The sequence below is a fragment of the Apodemus sylvaticus genome, chromosome 23, assembly GCF_947179515.1.
Source record: "Apodemus sylvaticus chromosome 23, mApoSyl1.1, whole genome shotgun sequence".
NCBI classification, from domain to species: Eukaryota; Metazoa; Chordata; class Mammalia; order Rodentia; family Muridae; genus Apodemus; species Apodemus sylvaticus.
Window position 1 is genome coordinate 17,951,424 of NC_067494.1, and position 21,847 is coordinate 17,973,270.

General features: G+C 45.9%; 2 pseudogenes; both read left to right on the forward strand.

The window, feature by feature from the left end:
- The first annotated feature begins 10,455 nt into the window (after positions 1–10,455).
- LOC127673533 (GTPase ERas-like) lies at positions 10,456–11,145 on the forward strand (annotated as a pseudogene).
- A 2,643-nt stretch (positions 11,146–13,788) lies between these two features.
- LOC127673534 (ensconsin-like) lies at positions 13,789–21,595 on the forward strand (annotated as a pseudogene).
- The last annotated feature ends 252 nt before the right edge of the window (positions 21,596–21,847 follow it).

The following is a 21,847-nucleotide window of genomic DNA, read 5'->3' on the forward strand; positions in this document are numbered from 1 at the left end:
AGACCATTGAGTTCTAGAAAGAAGGATTAAATTTTGATTTAATTTAATTTTGATAAAAGACACACACAACCTTTATATTGACAATAAGCTTTAAACAGCACAAGAGCAGGGCAGACATCTGCCCTCTATGCTGTTAGAATCTACGTTCCTATCGATAACCCCGAGTTATCACTTGCTATGTCTCATTTGGCTGCTCTTAACCCCAATCTGCCATGTTCTCTTTAACACACCCATAGCCCACAGCGTCTTCTTCCACTCTTCCTCTTCTTCTCCCCCTCGTGGTTCTTCTGCATCCTTGAGCCTTGGAATGTTAAACCCCAACTATGCCTCTTCTGCCCAGAGATTAGCTGTCAGCATCTTATTTAACAATCAGAGATAACTTGGGAGCAAGGACACACAGTGTCACTTGTGGTAAGTGTAGACTCTCTCTGGGACAACCAGGTCTGGGGGGGGGCAATATTAGCATTAGAATATAAGCAGTATCAGGACACCACACAACAATCATTGCTAAACATTACAGAATACTTTGAATACCAAATGCATAATTTTGGATATAAATGTTAATGAAAACACAGTCTACTTATGTGGATGTCTTATGTTTGAGCAGAAAAAAGCAAATGACTCTGAAATGTTTTCTGAACAGGACAAGAATTTAGGACTTTCAGAATGTTCCACCCCAAAAGAATTTGAGTTTCTTCAAATGTGGACTGATGAAACAGATTTGACATGGCAGGAAAGCGTCTGCCTCAAATGATTTTTGTTGGTATTTGTGATTGTTTCACTAAATAAGGTTTCTAAGAGTTGCTATTGGTTTTTAATGTATAAAATCCCCTGCTTGAGAGCTACAAAATACACCCAGATTCAAACTGACTCTGTGGTTGTTTCTGTTTGTCACCGATGAATCCTTACCCACCTGAACGTTGAAGATCCTCACCCGAGTGACTCCCATACCCGACTGGGGTGGTCTGTGACAATCTACAATGCTCAGTGATCAGCAAGAACTGGGTCCATTTCAGAGGTCCTCAAACTTGAGGATACTTTACAACCACTTAGATGATTTGATAAATCAAGTATACCCAGGCATCTTCCCAGAGTTTCTTGCTTTCTTGCTGCAGTGGGAATTTGTGGTTTTTATAGGTAGACAGAACACCCTCAAGTGTTTGAGATTTCTAATTTATTGGGTCTTCTGTGGACCAGGCAAACACTCTGCAGCCTTTCAGGGTTTCTGATTCAACTGAGGGACCCTAGGGTTTTCCAGTGCCACACCCTCCATACAGCTTCCCCACACCTCAGGTCAAGGCTAGGCCAAGTTCCATTCTCCATCTCTGTTCTTGGAATGTACTGGACAGATAGTCACCTGATCCTCTGGAAAGTCCTAGACAGAGTTCAAATTCACATCTTGCTTGCTAGCTAGTAGATTTAAAGGTCGATATGCTTAGCCAATACGTTTGAATTGTAACCTTGCTGATGTAACCTATACCCCTAAAAAGTATAAAAATTGCTTGTAATAGCCATTTGGGAGGTTGCCTTCTTGTTACTTGCCTTGAGGGTTGACCCCGATGCTCTGGAAAATAAACCTCTTGTTTTTGCATCGATCTGCATCTCAAAATAACTACCACTAATGGAGGGTTGTGGTCTTACATAACAATTCAATGGTAGAACTGGGAACCTGGGGTTCTTAGTTTCCAGATGAGACTGCTGCTAGTGGCTCAAGGACAAGGATAGAATAAAGAGGAGGGAAGTGCCTCAGTATAATGCTACAGCAGTAACACACTGCATTCAAAATACTGTACAGCTGGATAGAACACACTAGTAAGTCTGTTAAAATGTCAGGCTCGAGGATGGCTGGGAGAGGGGAAGGTGATTCCATGTCACAGGACAAAATGCTGTAGTTAGAAGCAGTGTCATTATCTTCTTCCAAAGTCAACCATTTCCTTTTGAAGACCAACTCAAAAAAAAGTCATATTTCTTTAAATAGGACTGGGGTAAACTATTTATCTTTTTTGAGAGATAAGCAATGTCAAAGAGAGATATTTCAATGAAAGGTTAGAATACAAAAGTCACTTGAGATGGCCCAGGGTTACCCAGTGAGACCTTGTCTAAAAATTTTTGTAAAATAGTGAATATTCAATGTTCTGAAATTGACAAGTTTCTCTGCATAATCTTGTCAGCTAAAAATGTTTCAAGTTACACGGGAGGGGACAATGACAGGTGTGGAGATGCCACACTTCACCAGGAACTGTAGCCTGCGACTCCGATGGAGACATGTTTGGGCTTGTACTCTGGCTACCTGCTCATTGCACCATATAATGGAGCTGCCAAATACCAAGGGAAGGACATACTCGCCTATTCCTCAAAGACCTCTGGGTTATGGACAGCCTAAATGGCCTTGGTCTTGGCTGCTGGAGGACTCCTAGTATGTTTTTTTTTTTTTCTGCTACCATTGCCTTATAACTTTTTTTTACTTTATATTTTTTTTATTTATTTATTTTTGTTTTGTTTTTTTCGAGACAGAGTTTCTCTGTATAGCCCCGACTGTCCTGGAACTCACTCTGTAGACCAGGCTGGCCTTGAACTCAGAAATACACCTGCCTCTGCCTCCCAAGTGCTCGGATTACAGGCGTGCACCACCACTGCCTAGCACCTTATAAGTTTAAAGGATTGAAGTTTGCCTGCCAACATGGGAGGGGGTGAAGAATATTTAAGTGTTTCATATGGTGGTGTGTCTAGGGGATCCTATGACAGACTTTCAAGAATTCTTTCAACAGCAGAGGGATAACTGCTGTCTCGCCTCCTCCCTCCCCCCTCCCCCCACACCATCTTCTTCCTTGAAGACTTCATGTGGATGTTAAGGGACATCTTTACTTTATTGATGCAAGGATGCTGGGAAGGCTTACTAAGTGACCCCTGTAGGACTTCTACCCTATTAACCAACTAGAGTCTGACATTCCAATTTTATTTCATGATTTTAGGCCAAGGCATGTTAACATTAAAAAAAAAGTAATGATGAATTATTTTGTTGTTGACATATTATTTTTAATAACACCCTGTGATTTTGTATGTCGTGATATTCTGTGGGGGTGGAGAACTCTATGGATTTACTTAACTAAACCATTTTTCTCATCTTGAATCTCTGCAAATATAAGTTGAGTTTGTCAGTTCGGGCTGCTGGAAAAACTACTTCCTTGTGCCCACATATAAAAAGAAGTCACTAGCTCTCTGGACTTTCCTTCTAAAAGACATGAGTTCTACTCATGAGTATGCCTCTCTCAAGAGTTAATCACTATCCTGAAGTAGCAACTGGAAATATCATTACATTACCATTGGAATTCCATAGACACTTGTGGGGGACACAGGTGTTCAGTTGATTGCAGTAATCTCAACTTGTTTTTTGGCTGTTGTGTATTCTCTAGTACCTGAAGCATAATGTCTGTTACACAGCAAACTTCATCAAATGTTTATCAAATACACAGATTCATAAACAGCCACAACTCTGTTCTGTTCTAAGTAACTTCAAGAATGTTAAAATTCGCTGGGCAGTGGTGGTGCACGACTGTAATGCCAGCACTCTGGGAGGCAGAGGCAGGTGGATTTCTGAGTTCGAGGCTAGCCTAGTCTACAAAGTGAGTTCCAGGACAGTCAGGGCTATACAGAGAAATCCTGTCTCAAAAAAACCAAATCCCCTCCCAAAAAAAAAAAGAATGTTAAAATTCTATGCTCTAAAACACAAAAAACATTTGATGTCTGATTTTCTGATCTGGGATCTGGATTTCAAATCTTTAGTCTCTAGATGTTTTATTTATTCCAAGGGAAAGTCACAAAACCTTTGTTCTATTCAATTTCCAAATGAACTTTAAAAATCCTATTATAGCCAGCTGTAGTAGCACACATCTTTAATCCTAGTACTTTGGAAGCAGAGGTAGGTGATCTCTAAAAATTCAAGGCCAGCCTGGTCAATACAGAGAATTCAAGGAGAGCCAGAGATATGTAAGGAGGCCTGTCTCAAAACATATCATATTATATGATTTTCATTGATTTCACGGGTCTTTTAGCTTCTCACTTGTCACTATGTTTTTTTTTTTTAAGATTTTTATTATTTATTATATGTAAGTACACTGTAGCTATCTTCAGACACTCCCAGAAGAGGGCATCAGATCCCATTACAGATGGTTGTAAGCCACCCTGTGGTTGCTGGAATTTTAACTCAGGACCTTCCGAAGAGCAGTCAGTGAGACATCTCTCTAGCCCATCATTATCTTGTAGAAAGAATATCTTGTGTGTTGCATGGATACATCACCTGTGAACTAAAAAGCCTATGGCCTGTAGCTTTTGCAGGAAATATGGGTGGGAATCAAGTAGAGAGAAAGGATTCTGGGAGAGAGCCAAGAGGGAGATTTGCCAGGAAGATGTGTTGAGACAGACATGATACCACAGGTAACCAGCATGTGGCAGAATGAAGCTAGGATAAATGTGATATTTTAAGTTATATCTAGTCAGAGAGGAGCCTAGCTATATAGCCAAGGTATTTGTAAATTTATTTTGAGTCTGTGTCTTATTTCTGGGAGCAAGGGGCTGAGAGGAAGAACCAGAAAAAGTTTTGCCAATGGCACTTTACCCAGAAACTCCATCCACCCACCCACCCCCACCGCCAATTACATTAGCGTGTGTGTAGACTGTTGGTCAGACATGCCTCACTTCTGTCCAGAAAAGGCCAGTATTCCTGCCTATGCTCTTTCTCCCTTTTTCCAGGTGGTACAAACTAACAATGAAATCATCTATAACCTTATTTGTATCATGGATCGCCCCCCTTTTTTTAGATTTATTTATTTTATTTATATGAGCAAACTGTAGCTGTCTTCAGACATACCAGAAGAGGGCATCGGATCCCACTACAGATGGTTGTGAGCCAGCATGTGGTTGCTGGGATTTGAACTCAGGACCTCTGAAAGAGCAGTCAGTACTCTTAACCGCTGAACTATCTCTCCAGTCCCCTATGGATTCTTTAGAACGTTGAAGAAGGTGACAGATCATGTCTCAGAAAAGTATCTTAAGACACACAGTTACTTTAAAGGGAAGAAATTACATTAACTTTATGAAAACACTGTGCGAGTGTATTGACAGCTATCTTTTGCTGTGATAAAATAACATGACCAAGGCTTGTGATTCCAGAGGGATAACAGTCTATCCTGGCAGGAAGACACAGCAGCGTGTGGCAGGCATGGTAGCAGGAGCAGGGGACTGAGAGATGGTATCTTCAAGGGCAAGCCGGAAACAGTGACACACTGCAACAACCGCATGACTACAACTCTCAAAGCCAGAAGGAATGAACTTCCCCAACAAGGCTGCACCACCTTCCCAATCCTTGCCACTGTACAGCCTGGCTTTGTTTGTCACCTTGGCACATGCTAGAATAATCTGAAAGAAAGGAACCTCAAGTTTAGAAAATGCGTCCATAAGATCCAGCTGTAAGGTGTTTTCTTAAAACATGATTGGGGTGGTGCCAGCCCATTGTGGGTGGTGCCATCTCTGGGCTGTTCCTGGTTTTTATAAGAAAGCAGGCTGAGCAAGGCAGGAGGAGCAAGCCAGTAAGCAGCACCCCTCCATGGCCTCTGCATCAGCTCCTGTCTCCAGGTTCCTGTCCTGTCCTGACTTCCTCCCATGATGGTCTGTGATGCAGAAGTGTAAGCTAAATAAACCCTTTACTCCCCAACTTGCTTTTTGGTCATGATATTTCGTTGTAGCAATGGAAAGCCTAAGATAATAATTAACTTGGAACCAAGTGTTCAAATACTCGAGGCTATGGAGGGAACATTTCTTCTTTAGTGTGTCACAGCAAGTTAGCGATATAACATGCCGTACTCTGTAGCCTCATCACAAATTACTCCCCAAACCCAGCAGGTAACTATCTCTTGGTTTCTGTGGGTTAAGAATCTAAAACCAGCCTACCTAGGTAGTTTTGGATAGAAACTCTCACTCATTGTTTTTTTGTTTGGTTTGGTTTTTGGTTTTTTGGATTTGGTTTTTTTGAGACAGGGTTCCTCTGTGTAGCCCTGGCTGTCCTGGAAAACTCACTCTGTAGACCAGGCTGGCCTCTAACTCAGAAATCTGTTTGCCTCTGGCTCCCAGAATGCTGGGATTACCAGTGTGCGGCACCACCACCCGGCCTCGCTCAGTGTTAAGGAAGGAGACAAACAGTTGTTCAATCATCTGGAGGTTTGATGGAGCGAAAGGTATCAGCGGGCCTAAGTTCTCTGTCACTTTGAGCTATCCAGAGACTTGCCCTGTGACAGGGCAGCTGACCTCCCCAGTACCAGTGCAAGTGTTCTATGTGCGGGCACAGAACCCACAGAATTTTATAATCTTACCTGTAAAATAGCATCTAGTCACTTCTGAGATGTTGTGTACACTGGATGGGGATACACAAGCCTGTGAGTGCAGGGAGCTGAAATGACAGGTTCTCTCTTTAGAGCTGCTGTCCAGAAAGTGACTATGATGTAGGCTTGCAAATGAGATCTAGAAGCTGATCTGGTAATAAACACGAGGAAAGATGCTAACTGTTGGGACCGAGCATGGCTCGGTGGTTAAGGGAACTTGCTGCTCTTCTGGAGGTCCTGAGTTTGGTTCCCAGCACCCACAGTGCACAACTCACAACTGCCTGTAGCTCCAGCTCCAGGGGATCTGATGCCGCCTCTGCAGGGATCCCACTCCACCCCCAGCCACGCACCTACAGGTGCCACATGCCTGCACAGGCAGACACACACAGGCAGATATGCACAGGCAGACACGCACATACATATGGATGAACAAATGCTAAGCATGTGTTATTTTAAAAAGTAACCCAATTAATTCTTTTTAGGTCATTTTCTTTTTTGTTTTTGTTTTATATCATGTGAGGTAGAGGAGGTCTTTCTTGGTAGCCTAGGCTAGCCTGGACCTTGTGTAGGCAAAGCGAACTTTAAACTCTTGGCAATCTTCCTGGCTCATCCTCTCAAGGGCTGGAACTACAGAACTGTCCTATCAAGGCTGTCTCTCTCTTTTGCCTTTTTTTTTTTTTTAAGGATTTACTTAAGCTGGGCGGTGGTGGCACATGCCTTTAATCCTAGTACTTGGGAGGCAGAGGCAGGAGGATTTCTGAGTTCGAGGCCAGTCTGGTCTACAGAGTGAGTTCCAGGACAGCCAGGGCTACACAGAGAAACCCTGTCTCGAAAAAACAAACAAAAATAGATTTATTTATTTATTATATGTAAGTACACTGTAGCTGTTTTCAGACACACCAGAAGAGGGTGTGTAGTGAGCTACCATGTGGGTGCTGGGATTTGAACTCAGGACCTTCGGGGAGCAGTCAGTGCTCTTAACCACTAAGCCATCTCTCCAGCATTTTCTTTTGCTTTTTGATACAGGGACCTCAGTATGTAACATAGGCTAGTACTAAACTCATGATCTTCCTGCTTCAACCTCTTAAGGGCCGGAATTGCATGTGTGCACAATGAAATATTGCATTATAAATAATTCTGATATAGAACTGTAAATACAGTGATTATTTATTTATTAAAACATCTGGGGCCAGGCAATGTTGGTGCACATCTTTGATCCCAGATTTGAGACACTTGCAGAAGCAGGCAGATCTGAGTTCCAGGCCAGCCTGGTCTATAGAGGGAGTTACAAAACAGCCAGAGCTACACAAAGAAATATTCTTAGAAAAAAAAAGCCAGGCATGGTGTTGCACACCTGTAATCCCAGCACTTGGGAGGCGGAGGCGGGCAGATTTCTGAGTTCAAGGCCAGCCTGGTCTACAGAGTGAGTTCCAGGACATCCCAGGACTACACAGAGAAACCCTGTCTCAGGAAAAAAAAAAAAAAAACTCAAAAAAACCCTCATACCCAAACACATTTTGACTTTGGGGCTGGAATGTGGCTTGCTTGGTAGGATGCTGCCCTACTGTGTGTGACGCTTTGGGTCTGAATCCCCGCCACATAAAACTATATTCCCAGTGCTCTGAAGATGAAGATTGAAGTATTCCTTCAAGGTCAGCTTCAACTACAAACTAGAGACTAGCCTGGGCTATATCTAAAAAGATTGTCTTCTACTTGTTAGCGTCACAAATATTGCTAATATTTCCATGTATCTCTGCCTAGAATCATAATTAAGACACGTCACAAATTTCAGCTTGTTACCTAGGATGCAACTTTGTCAACACAAACACTGATAACATGGCATGGACTTTTTAAGTCTGTCCATGGACTCTGTGAGATGATGGATCACAAGATGGCTTAGGGTACAAAACCACTATGTGAAGAAAATATATATCAACCTAATACAAGCACCTTCAAGTGACTGAGTCATTATTCCACACGGATAATATATGCGTTCGTCTATTTGTTATTATCAGAGTTCCCCAATACTGTGTATATTTACTAATTGATTAGTATCTTGTCACTACTGACTTTGTTAGTAGTCCCCTCCCGCTGTGTCTATGTGTACATGTATGTTGATACAAAGTCTTGTTGTGGAGCATAAGTAGGCCTTTCACTCGATCCTCCTGCCTCAGCTTTTGTAGTGCTGGAATCACAGACATGAGTCACCAAACTTGGATTATGAAGCATGCCATGCCACCAGTAGGTAATGAGCCGGTCTTAATTTAGATCCAAGACACTTGGGAACTAAATTATGTTTCTCCCGGTGACTTTAAGTTTTTGCTTCAGTTTTTCAGTGTATGTGCCAGACAGTTGCCAGCTGGATTCCTGTAACTAAATCATAAACGGCCGAAATTAAGTAGGACAAGTTTTAGGCATGTGAATGGACTTGTTTTCCAACGATGAGCATTTCGTCTTGCGGCCAACGCGGCGATCCATGCCCCACTTCTGGGATCTCTTGCTGAGTGGGAACAAATGCGCAGAATTTGTCTTGCTGGGAGAGCTGTCAGATTGGGGGTACCGGTTAAAAAAGCAACAGCTCCTTTTCAGTCTTGAGGTCCCACTGCAGCGGCTGTCCATGGTGGCACTGCCTCCTCTCTAACCTCCCTAAGCAGCTCAGCCACAGAGCATAAGTCAGCCAGGAAGGTTCTTTCCATTCTAACCCAAGGACCCGATGCAGGGAAGAGGAGGTGAAAAAACCCATCAATCCCTGAGCTTCCCACAAGCCCCACCGATCATTGAACAGGACATCCCACCAATCCCTCACTCTGGAGGTCTCTGCCCTGAAAAGTTCAGCCTCCTAAGAAATCCTGTCTAAGCCTCGTCCTTTGTCCAGTTCCCTGTTGTCCACTCAGGGGAGCAGAGGCAGCCACCCATGCTGGATTCATCACTTTTCCTCCTGGATCTGTCTCCCCAACAAATCACTTTTATGAGATTTGCCGCCTAGCTAGCATGACTTTCTCACTGGAAGAAACCAAGAAGTGAGGAAGGAGCTGAGCTCTGAGCTCCGCTGGGGATACCCTCCCTGGGAGCTGTGGCACCTCTTGCTGAAGATGCTTCCTCTCAGAGCCCTGTGGTTCCTGGGCTCCGTAGTCCTGGGATACTTTTCCATCGCAGCAGGAAGACATACTGCAAAGTCACACTTTTCTTTCCTATATTAAGAGAACAGTGACACTGACTGGTGGGAGAATTCAGGTGGCTGGGTGTGTACCTAGTGTATACAAAACCCTGGGTTCAATCTCTAGTACTAAGAGGGTGTGGCAGGCGTGGCACTCAGAGCCATGTTGGGCTCCACAGTGGGTTCCAGGCTAGAATGCAATACAAGAAAAATCTCAAAAATGAATCACTGTACACACAGTACAAAAAAGGTTGAAAGAAAAAGTCTGCAGTGGAATTAAAATATAGATGAGCCAGATACTAACACAACAAATTTTATTATTGAGGTTTTTGTTTTTTGTTTTTGTTTTTGTTTTTTTTAAACAGGGTCTCACTGTCAGCTCTGACTGTCCTGGAACTCACTATGTAGTCCAGGCTGGCCTCAAATTCAGAGATCACTCTGCCTCTGCCTCTGCCTCTGCCTCCTAAATTCTGGGATGAAAGCTTTGTGTGGGTTTACAATTAGTTTTTTAATCCTGCTTTCAATCCTGAAAATGTTTCATCCACAAAACAGATAATAATCACATTTCCCTGGTGATCGTGTATGTAACAAAACAATGTTGAGAAATGGCTTGCACATTATTCCAGTTTTTGGTTTGTTTGTTTGTTTGGTCGTTTTTTCAAGACAGCATTTCTCTGTGTAGCCCTGGCTGTCCTAGAACTTGCTCTGTAGACCAGGCAGGCCTTGAATTCACAGAGATCCCTCTGTCTCTGCCTCTTGAGAACTAAACAACTAAAGATGTGTGACACTGCAGATCAGCCTGCTGCCCCTCAGCAGACTGCTACTCCTGGGAACACAGCCAGTCTCGCCTGATTTCCCATTCCCAGCGCTCTCTTAAACACTCTTAAAGTGGCTGTTTACACCACTTCCTTGAGGTGCTGGGGAATGCAGTTGCTGACCAAGTTTAGCATCTTGGACCTGAGCTCCAGTCGGCAATGCACCAGCTCCCCAGAGGAAAGCCATGAGGCTTGGGCACAATGCAGAGATAGATGCTGTCAGGCAGCTACTGGAGTTCAAGTCTGCGGTGGTGGTGGGTGCAAGTGGTGTTGGTGAAAAAGCTCTCAGGATCCCGATGACTCACCACTGCTTGGTCAAAGACCACGAGCCCACTATCCAGGATTCCTACTGGAAAGCAGCAGCCCTGGACTACAGAGGAGGCTACATCCTAAATGTGCTGGATACAGCCGGCCAGGATACCCGGCGGGCTTTGCAGGACCGTGCTTGGCAGTGGGTGATGGCCTGCTGGGCATCTTTGCTCTTGATGACCCCTCATTGCTAGACCAGCTGCAGCAGATATGATCCAGGGGGAAGCCTCAGCGCAGCCTCTGGTGCTAGTGGGCATCACGTGTGACCTGGTGAGCACTGCTGGAGATGCTCATGCTGTCGCTGCCACCGCAGTCCTTGCTCCCAAGCTGGGAGTGCCCTTAGTGAAGACCTCAGCCAACAGGCAGCAAAGTGTGGGAAGCCTTTGCCCTCGTGACTGTGAGATTCAGAGGCCCAGGAGGCTGGGGCTGCGTCAAGAGGAAGATCAGACGCCACAAAACCATCTGTAGCTGTGGCTGCTCTGTAGCCTGAGGATCTCAGTTAATCCAATTGACCATTCTCTTCTGTTAAGGTGACAGTTATCTTGTCATAAGATTCCCCCACCCACCCACCCACCAAGTAAGTTTCCACGGACATTTTTTTTATTGTCATTTGGTGAGGAGTGTCCCTTGTTGGCTGTGTTCTGTGCAACTCTATGCAAAATTAAATAAACGTTCTCAGCATTCAAAGCAAAAAAAAAAAAAAAAAAAAAAAAAGATGTGTGACACCACCACCTGGCTATGTATGCCCTTTATGTTCAGTAATTTTCACCTTTAACTATTTTCAAGGCTATAGATGAGTTCATAATTTTCTGATTATTCTGTTAAGATGACTTTTTTCCACTTTTATATTTATTCCCATGGTTCATGGAGTTTTTCTTTGCTTGTTTTTAGTCTTTTATTTCTTCTTTAAGTAATACCAAAGGATTATGAATTAATTGGGGAAGTTGTCCACATTTTAACTTACATTGAAAATTTGTCTTAATTTAAGAAAAAACATAAACTGAAGCACACCCCTGGTTTGTTTCCTTCCCTGGCTAACCTACTATTTGCTGTTTAGGTCAGGCTGGCTTTGAGTTCATGGAAGTGTGCCTGAGGCAGGATACACTGTGCCTCTCTAGAACAGAGGCGATGGAATGTACCACCGTGCTCAGAGATGTCATAAGAATAAAGAGCATGGCCCGAGACCTTACCACACACTTTCACTTCTTGTGCACCCTTCTGCAAATGCGTGTGTCTCCTACCACCGTGACCTAGATCTGGGAGCTGGTTTTCCCGACCCAGAATTAAGTAGCTGTAATGGGGGGTTGTGAAGACTTTAACCTTCCTTCCTCCAGCTAGTTCTTGCTGCCTCAGCCAACGGCGCGTGCTGGGGTAGTCCTGCTTCTCTCCCACCCTTTGTTCTGGAAGTTACCCTCATCCCTGCAAGCTAGATTTTGAGTTTCTTTCTTTCTTTTTTCTTCCTTTCTTTTTTTTTTAAAGATTTATTTATTTTTATGTATGAGTACACTGTTGCTGTCTTCAGACACACCAGAAGAGGGCATCAGATCTCATTACAGATTGCTGTGAGCCACCATGTGGTTGCTGGGAATTGAACTCAGGACCTCTGGAAGAGCAGTCAGTGCTCTTAACCTCTGAGCCATCTCTCCAGTCCCGATTTTGAGTTTCAAAAGCAGACATGTTTGTTTTGTTTTCTAACCCTCTTGTGATAGCTAGTCTTGGTTGTCAACTTGACTACATCTGGACTTAAATTAAAAACAGAGGGCACAGCACTTAGGAACTGCTTAGTTTGACATAGGAAGATCCACTTCTAACCCAAATCTTAAGGTAGGAATACACATGCCTTTAAATCAGGTCATACCTTCTAGAAGCCTTGATAAGGACTCGGAATTGGGAAGTTTTTGCTCGTTGCCTGCTTTCTTTGCTTTGCTGGAAATCCCATTCCTTCCCTGGCATTACAGCCCACTCCTTCAGGATTCCAGCATCTACTGAAGACCAGCTGAGACATCCAGCCTTGTGGACTGACCAAGTTCTGGATTCTGGGACTTTCTGTTCATAGCCAGTCATTGCTGAACTAGGCGGACCACAGCCTGTAAGCCATTCTAATAAATTACTATATATATAAATATATATAAATAAAACTATATATTCTATATATATGGGAATATATGTATACATACATATATACATGACTGTACATACTGACACATAGATTCATTTAAAAAGTTCTGCTACTCTAGCTAACCCTAGTGCATGTCTAACACACAGACGACAGGTCTTAGTAAATCACTGGTTCTCGAGTGTTTATGCTAACTCCTATAGATTTTGTCTCTAAGTGTGTGGAGAGAGATTGACACACACACATTTCTATGCTGGGGAGTGAATCTAGGGCCTAGAACATGTTAGGCGTGTGCTCTACCACTGAGTCATATTCCTAGCCTGGTGACCTTTTATGTCTTGTTTTTTTCGAGACAGGGTTTCTCTGTGTAGCCCTGGTTGTCCTGGAACTCACTCTGTAGACCAGGCTGGCCTCGAACTCAGAAATCTGCCTGCCTCTGCCTCCCAAGTGCTGGGATTAAAGGTGTGTGCCACCGGCCCTGGTGGCCTTTTTTAAATTATAGGATTATTCTCATAAGGTCAATCTTGAGGTGTATCATATTCTAAGAAAAATTATTAGGTTTTGTTAATATTTGTGGTCACTTGATGGGCTAGGCTGAAAAATTTTAGAGACAGGGTCTCATGGAACTCAGGTTATCTACAAACTTGTGTAGTTGGTATACAGACACTAAAAACAAAAATTCACTAACTGATTAGTTATAAAACATTACTGCAAAATTCTTTGGTATAGTAGTAAGGTTGGCAACTTTACAATCAATATTTCTCCTTGGAAATTTTTCTATTTTTAGGAAATGCCCAAATTTCCATTTGGATCTTTCCACTTATGATAATTTATTGTGGCATTTCAGATTTTGAAAAATCAAATAAAATGAATATCTATTAAACAAGAACCTTGAACCTCAAAGGAATCTAGTTCATCCTTTATTTCTTTAAAAAAATCATTCACTTGGCCTTGTTGGACATCAAAGGGAGAAGAGGCCCTTGGTCCTGGAAAGCCTTGATGCTGCAGTGTGCGGAAATGCTGGAACAGGGAAGCGGGAGAGGTCTGATTGGGGAACAGGGAGAGGGGAGATGGATTATGAGAGTTTTGGGGACAGGGAACCAAGAAAGGGGACATTTGAAATGTAAATAAAGAATATATCTAATAAAAAAATGTAAAAAAAAAAAAAGAACTACTTGTGCAGTTCTGGCACAATTGATATGGGAGTAACTAATCCCCTTTTAATTGGAACTAAGGTCCACCCCATGCATAAGTCTTGGCAGAAAAAAAAATATTCACTTATTTGCATAAGTGTATGGAGTGGTTACATGCTGTAACTCCCTGTAGAGGTTAGAGTACAACATTTAGGAATCTGTTCTTTCCTTCTGCTGTGAAGTTTTCACCAGAGAAGTCTGCTTCTCTGTAAGTAAGTAAGTAAGTTTTCACCAGAGAAGTCTGCTTCTCTGTAAGTAAGAAGACAGGACTTACCTTGGTACCTCAGCATCTCTCTTGGGAAGGAAGGTGGGCCCTCCTCCCTAGTTGTAGGCATAAGGGCTTCTCTAAACCCCACTCGGCAGGGAAGCCATGGGCTGCAGCTTTTACCACCCAGAGACTGCACCTGTCCTTCAAGGCCCCATCCGCCTTTGAGGAGTCAGCTGGGGTGGAGGGTGGCCATGCAGCTGGATTGATCCAGACCTGGCCCAGCACCATGGGAAGATCTGTTCTGCCCTCAGTCACTTGCAGCTCAGCAGGTCAGCTAGGGTCACATTGCTCCAGAAGCTGGGAGAAGCAGTTAGAGGAACTCAGAAGAGAAAGAGAGAGGGGGCATTGCAACTGTTCACTGGCAGCCCTGGCTGGGTGACATCTGCCTGTCCCTTGTTCCCTAGTACTGGCTTAGCCAGAGGTGCCCAGCCAGCCTCCCTGCTGCCCATAACAGGTCAGAGTCTCAGATCTTTCTCATTTTCCCTCTCTTTCCAGCCTTTGGTCCCTCCATCCTCTGTCCTCCCATCTCCCTCCTCCCCTCCCTCTGTTCCTCCCTCTGTCCCTCCCTCCCCCCCTCCATCCCTCCCTCTGCTTGAGACACTTCAAGCACTAGGCTCCCTCTTGCTCCCTTCTGATCCCTCCCCACTCTTCCCTAGTGACATCTGAACCTCGGAACCCATCTTTGGTCTTGTCTTCGTAAGTTTGTCCAGATCTCTGGCTGAGTGCTGGGCAGGCATCGGGGAGACCTGGTGCCTGCTCACTGTTGGAATTCTCTAGGAAAGGGTGGCCTACACTTCCTCACCGTGGCCCATTTCCTTGGGGAGAAAGGGGCCCTTATGTAAGGACTTATCTACAAACGCCACATAAAGGGGACCGTGTCTCTGAAATAACAGACATGTGAATGGCTGAGGGAAGGTATTTTCCAAAGCAGAAGAAAGCTGCTAAAGAACAGAAAAGTAGGACACGTGCTTAAAGGTCCTTTTAAATGGGCTGTTAGTGTGGCTCAGTGGTAGGGCACTTGCTTGTATGAAGCCTGGGGCTTAATCCTCAGCGTGGCAAAAAGAAAAATTACAAAATGTAAAACAAAAGGAGAGACAAGGCAAAGTAATTCCAGGTAATGTCCAGATAGAACACAAAGGCACTTTTAAATAGTTTATACTTTTTTTGCCGTTTATTAATTTTTTTGAGATTATAATATAATTACATCATTTCCCCCTTCTCTTGACTTCCTTTAAATGCTTTTTGACAAAACAAATCAAATCATCCATCATATCTACTTTATTCCTGTCATCTGTGTTGACTCAATTATACACTGTTCAGTTGTTAGCCGACGGGGCCTTGTCCTGCACTGGAGTGGATATTTGACATAGTTTAGAAATTGTCTTAACTTCTTAAAAACACTAGATGGTCTGTAGTTTGTCATTGCATGTCATTAATATGAAAATTCTAATTCTTGAGTTTCTCTGAAGCCAGAGCCATAAAAGAGAGCGGGAAAGACAGCACCTTCCCTTCCACTTTTTCCCCCTGGTGCCCACAGGACTCTGTCTCCTTCTAATCTCAAAGCGAGGTCACTGGCCCCGGCCCGCCTTTGGTGAGTGTGGTGGAGGTGCGTGGGAAGGTCCACCCTGGCGAATCAACTGCTGTCTTTTAGCCAAAGGATCTTTGAACTGGGTCTCCTTAGTGGCTCCTTTTCCACATTGACCACAAACAGAAAAACACTCCTATCGGACCATCTGGTTGGTTGTACAAGTGGGTGTTCTGGGCTCCGGGAAGCCAATCCTGAGCCGCCCATTGTCCTTGTCTTCTGGCCCAGGCTCCCTTCCAAGTCCATGCCTCACCTGCCCGGTGCTCCCCGGCCCGCATCCTCCCTGCCGCCCTGCTCAGGCAAAGAGCCTTCTGCTCAGGCCCACTCCTCAACTCCTGGCAACATCTGCCCTTGCAATAGAGAAGGGAAGGCAGAGCCTGAGAAAAAAGACCCCGAGAAGAAAGTAGCCAGTGAGCCCCCAATAAAGGGCAGGGCGCCATTAGTGAAGGTGGAGGAGGTCACAGTGGAAGAGGGGACAGCCGCGAAGCCACCTGACCCCGGTAAGAAGGGACCAGCCTGTGCTGGGGTGCGGTCAGGTGCTCTGTGCTTGCCCTGCCCACGAAGGGTTTTATTTAACTCCTTTTTCATTACTGGGTATTGGAAATTCATATTCTCATTCTTTCTCTTCCCCTTCTCCCTCTCTCCTCTCCTCTCTTCTCTTTCTCCCTTCCTTCCTCTCTTCTCTTTCTCTCTCCCACACCACTCTGTATTGTGAATGCACTAACTCATCCTCCTAAATCTCTAAACACAGGTGAAGAGCATCTTCCCAAAGCACTCTTGGGGACAGACGTGTGGCAGCGAGCCTGCCTGTCCCTGGCAAGGCTCTTGCTTCCTTGCATCTAGGGTCTCCCAAGAGCTCTGGGTAGATTCTTTTGAGACACAGTCTCACCTTGTACTCAGGCTGTCTCACAAGTGCTGAGATTAAAGGTGTGTGCCACCAATCCTCGAGAAAAGATGACACTTAGCAAAGTTATAGCAGTGCTCACCTGTGATCCCAAGTCAGGTACCTGGAGCAGGAAGATCGCGAACTGGCTCTGAACAAGCCCCAAGTACACCAAAATCCTGTGTCCAAATGGGGACGGTGGCAGGGGTATTTTAAACCTTAATCAGAATAAATGAAAGGAGCCTCTCCATTGGATGCCACCTGCCCAGCCTGAGTCCCGGGTGTGGCCTGGGTGCTAATGATGCCCATTAAAAGGCTTTGATGCTGTGGTTAACTAAGTTACCAAAGCACAGAGATACTTGCGATAAAAGGCAAATGGAGAACCTTGCCTTCATTCTGCTCAGAGTCGGGCTTCCCACAGACCCTGCCATTTGGTAGATAGTGCTAACTGATGTAGCTTCTATAAAAGAAGACTTGGTGACAGAGTGTGAGCTGGGTTGGATGTCTCACACATGCAGTTTTGTTATAGTTGCTTGGCTACAGAAGAATATAGTGGAACCGTGAGAACACACTGCGGTGTGTGCTCCCTTCTCTTTGAGAACGATGGACCCCAGGCCTGGGGTGTGGGGCACGCCAGTGTTTGTTCTGTTCCTTGGATTTTCATTTCATTCCATTTGGTTCTCTCCTTGTACCTATTTGTACAGCTGCCCCAGCCTCGGCCCTCAGTCCAACCCCGGCCCCTTCTCCAGCAACAGACACAGCACCATCGTCCACCGTGACTGCTGGTGTCATTCCTAAGACTTCTGCAGGCACCACCGACCCCGAAGAGGCTAGGAGGCTGCTGGCTGAGAAGAGGCGCCTGGCCAGAGAGCAAAGGGAGAAGGAGGAGAGGCAGAGGAAGGAGAAGGAGGAGCTGAAGAGGTAAATCTCCCTCAGACAGGCCCTGCCCCCAGAGAAGGCCTGGAGCCTGGTCCCTCCCGCTCCCCTCCAGCATGTGGAGAGTACAGTCCTTTGCCAACCTTTGTTTACTGATGTTGAATATGGGCTTGTTTGTGCCAGGCAAACACTCTGTCATCTGAGCCACATCCCCAGAACTATGTTTAAAATCAAATTTTCTTCTGAATAAATAGCAACATATCAACGCGGATAGGAAAATGTTTAGGGGTTGGGGGAAGTTCTATCTAATCAAGTAGTCACATCCATTTTAAGTAGCCTTTTCTGTTCTCTGAATGCTTTGAGCAGGTTTGTACAGACACACACACACATACACACACATACACACTGATCCATATGTGCAGATACTGAACACACAAGCAAGTCACATGAAGAGGCTGCGCAGATGCCTATGGTTTCTTCTGTAATAACGCAGTCTGCTGCCTGCATGCGCCTGCAGCCTAGGTGGTGTTCCCTATGACCGGCTGACTGGGGGCAGTAAGACTGGGGCCTGATTACTGATGGCTCTGCACGTTATGCAGGCACCACCCAGAAGTGGGCAGCTGCAGCCTTTACAGGGGACAACTCTGAAAGACACTGGTAAGGGGCCATCTTCACAGTGGGAAGAACTTCAGGTAGGACACATTATGTTAGAAGGGGAAATGGCCAGTTAGTTTCTCCACTAGTCACTGACTCAGGAGCAGTAGCCCACTGGACTAGCCGGAGGGTGAGGGCCTTGGAAAAAGTATGACTGGAGAATTGGTTATAAAGACATCTGGGGAAGAGAAGTGTGTGGAGGGATCTCTTCAAATGGGCAAAGGACGTGAAGATGTTGTGTCCCCTGTAAACGCTCATCAAAGGTTACTTCAGCTGAGGAGGAGTTCAGCAATCAAGCAGACAGCAGTCTGTTCTGTGGATAGTAAGCTGTTTTCTCAGCTACAGCTGCTGTGGTGCGCCAGAACTGCCAACAGCAGAAACTAGGTGCTAAGCCCCAGATATGGCGCTATTCCCTGGGGTGACCGTGACATGACTATATCGGACCACTTCCCTCGTGGAAAGGACAACACTTTGTCCTTGCTGGAGTAAAGACTTATTCTGGCTATGGACCCACCTTTCCTGCACATAAGGTTTCTTCTGCCAAAAGCACCATCCGGGGAAGAGAAAGAATGAGAATATGAATTTCCAATACCCAGTAATGAAAAAGGAGTTAAATAAAACCCTTCGTGGGCAGGGCAAGCACAGAGCACCGGACTGCACCCCAGCACCTGCCTGCACCCCAGCACAGGCTGGTGCCTTCTTACCGGGGTCAGGTGGCTTCACGGATGTCCCCTCTTCCACTGTGACCTCCTCCACCTTCACTAATGGCGCCCTGCCCTTTATTGGGGGCTCACTGGCTACTTTCTTCTTGGGGTCTTTTTTTCTCAGGCTACGCCTTCCCATCTCTCTTGCCAGGGCAGATGTTGCCAGGATCCGAGGAGTGGGCCTGAGCTGAAGGAGCTTTGCCTGATCCGGGCGGCAGGGAGGATGCGGGCTGGGGAGCACCGGGCAGGGGAGACATGGACTTGGAAGAGAGCCTGGGCCAGAAGACAAGGACAAAGGGCGGCTCAGGATTGGCCTCTGGGGGCCACTGCTTAAAACACCACAGCCATGGGCATGGACAGACAGACGGACAGACAGACAGTGTTCTGGTTACAGCCTGTTATAACACTCTGACCTAAAGCAATGTAGAGGAGGAATCAGCTCATTTGGCTTATGCTTAGCACGAGTCTGTCTGTGAGGAAAGCCAGGGTAGCAACTCAAGAAGCCCCCGCCCTCAAGCTGCACCCACTGAGGAATGTGCGCGCCTCGCAGGCTCACTCAATGGCTCATGCATTGCTAGCCTTCATAAACAGCAAGCACTGCCTGCAGCTGCCTGGGCTCTGTTACACAGTTAACAGCCAAGACGGTCCCTCACAGACAGGCCCACATTCCAGTCTGATCGAGACAGTCCCTCAGTCCCTCAACTGCGACACTCCCATCTCAGGTCCCGGACTGTCCAGTTGTCCAGTTGGTAGTTAACACTAACTGTGATGATGTGCTGAACCTGGGCCTGGTAAGGCTAGTGTTAGCAGTTGTTCCTGACAGATCTGGGGACCCTCAGGCCTGCTGGGGGCCACCCTCTTGGCCGTGCACACCCTTCAGTCCACAAGGAGCTTATATGGCCCGACTTCCTCCTGACCTGATACAGACATTATTAATCTCATTTTCAAAGGTTGTTTTGGTTCTGGAGAGATGCCTTAGCAGTTAAGAGCACTGAGTGTTCCTCCAGAGGCCCTGAGCTGGACTCTGCAGGCACCAAGCATACATGTAGAGCCTGAATATGGGGATATACAGGCAAAATTCCCTACATATGGTATTTTGTGTTAGATTTCTTATTCAGGTTTAATTACTTAACATTCATGGTAATTGCTAAAAATAATCTATGTTCAGATATTCAAGTCTTCCCCTTTAAAAATGAACTGCAGACTCTTTGGAAAAGCAAGTCACCACCCAAATATCATTGGTTTATCGCTGCTTCTGACAAAAAATGAAGCCATAGGGGGTTGGGGCGCAGAGCAGCAAAGGTTCCATAGCCATGGTAGACTGTGGCTTCCTCCGGGGCTTTGACCTGTTGCCCTTGCCAGACCTGGCCTCTCTTCAAAGAAGCTCCTTCCTTCATGTCTTTTTCCCAGACAAAAGATAGAGGAGTTGTCCCGAAGGGTGGCTGAGGAGGGAAGTCGCTGGGAAGAAGAAGCCCGCAGGCTGGAAGCAGATCAGGTGGGAGAGAAGGAGGAGATGGTGCTGTGGCTGGCGGAGGAGGAGCAGGAGCAGTTGGAGAGGGAGGAGGTGGAGCGCCTGCAGAAGCAGGTGTGCGCCCTGCCCCAGCCCAGCTGGGGCTGTGCCCAGATGAATGGGGTGCAGAGTGGGTGTGGGCTGCCCCAGCCAGGGGCCCTTTGCACAGGAGCTGGGTGCAGAGCCCAAGCTGGCAGCTGCTCCACAGGGGTTCGCTCCCAGATGGTCAGGGCTGCTAAGCAGAAGAGGGGTTTGCAAAGGTGGGCAGTTGCCGAGTAAGGTGTGGGGAGCAGGGTTGCCAGACTGGGCATCAGCAGTGGTAGTTATCTGTTTCCAGAAAGAAGAGGAAGCCATAGTCCTGGAGGAGGCAGAGAGGGCTCGGCAGGAAAGGGAGAAGCATTTCCAGAAAGAAGAGCAGGAGCGCCTGGAGTGGAAGAAGGTAGGGCCTGGGCCAGGGTCGGAACCGCAACCAATGGTTCTGCCTCCTTCCTGGGTCTCCAGTTGCCTGAAGCTGAGAACAAAAGGTCAGGAACAAAATGTCCTACCCTTGCTCAAGAAATGGCCCTCGGTATTAATTCCAAGAAAGCCGCCAGAATTTCCTCCTTCCCCAAAGCAAGTTGTCCTACCACAGCAGTTAAAATGGTTCCAACCTCTATTAATAACTCCAATTCGGACGAAGAACAGTGAATTATACTTTCTCCAGGTTTTAATAATCTGCTACTGTTTTGTTTATCACTGGCATGTGCCAGGCTGGGGTGCTTTGTGTATCTCATCGGCCTTATGTGTGCTTTTTTGCAGCGACTTGAAGAGATTATGAGAAGAACCAGGAGGATGGAGGCAGCCAATAAGGTGCTGGCATGGCCTTTCTAGCACTCTTCTGTTGTGGGAGGCAGGGCCCTCAGGCTGGCCTCACTGACCTTGACCTTGATCATATAATGCCTGCCTATTTCCCAAGGGCTGGGGACTGCAGGCCTGGGCCCTGCTGGCTCTGACTTTATTTCCTTTCCAGTCACCTCCCCGCTTAGCGATCAAACCTTGTCCCTCACAGGTACTCCAGTGAGCACTCTACCACTAGGAACGTCCCTTTAAAATTCTTATATTGGTTTCTTTCTCTTTTTAGAAAACCACTGAGCAAAGAAATGGTGACGTAGCCAAAGGAGTTCTCGCTGGAGAGACAGGTACTTCTTCTGTCAGCGCTCATGTGTATGTGTGTGCCCACAGAGGCCAGGAGAGGATGTCAGATCTCCTGGAGTTAGTTCCAGCTGGCTGCAAACTGCCTGGTGTGGCTGATTGTAAGGGCTGAGCCATCTCTCCAGCCCCTAAGGCAATGGTTTGCAGCCTGAGGGTCACACTCCCTTAGGGGGTCATATAGCTGATATTTACATCATGATTCATAACAGTAG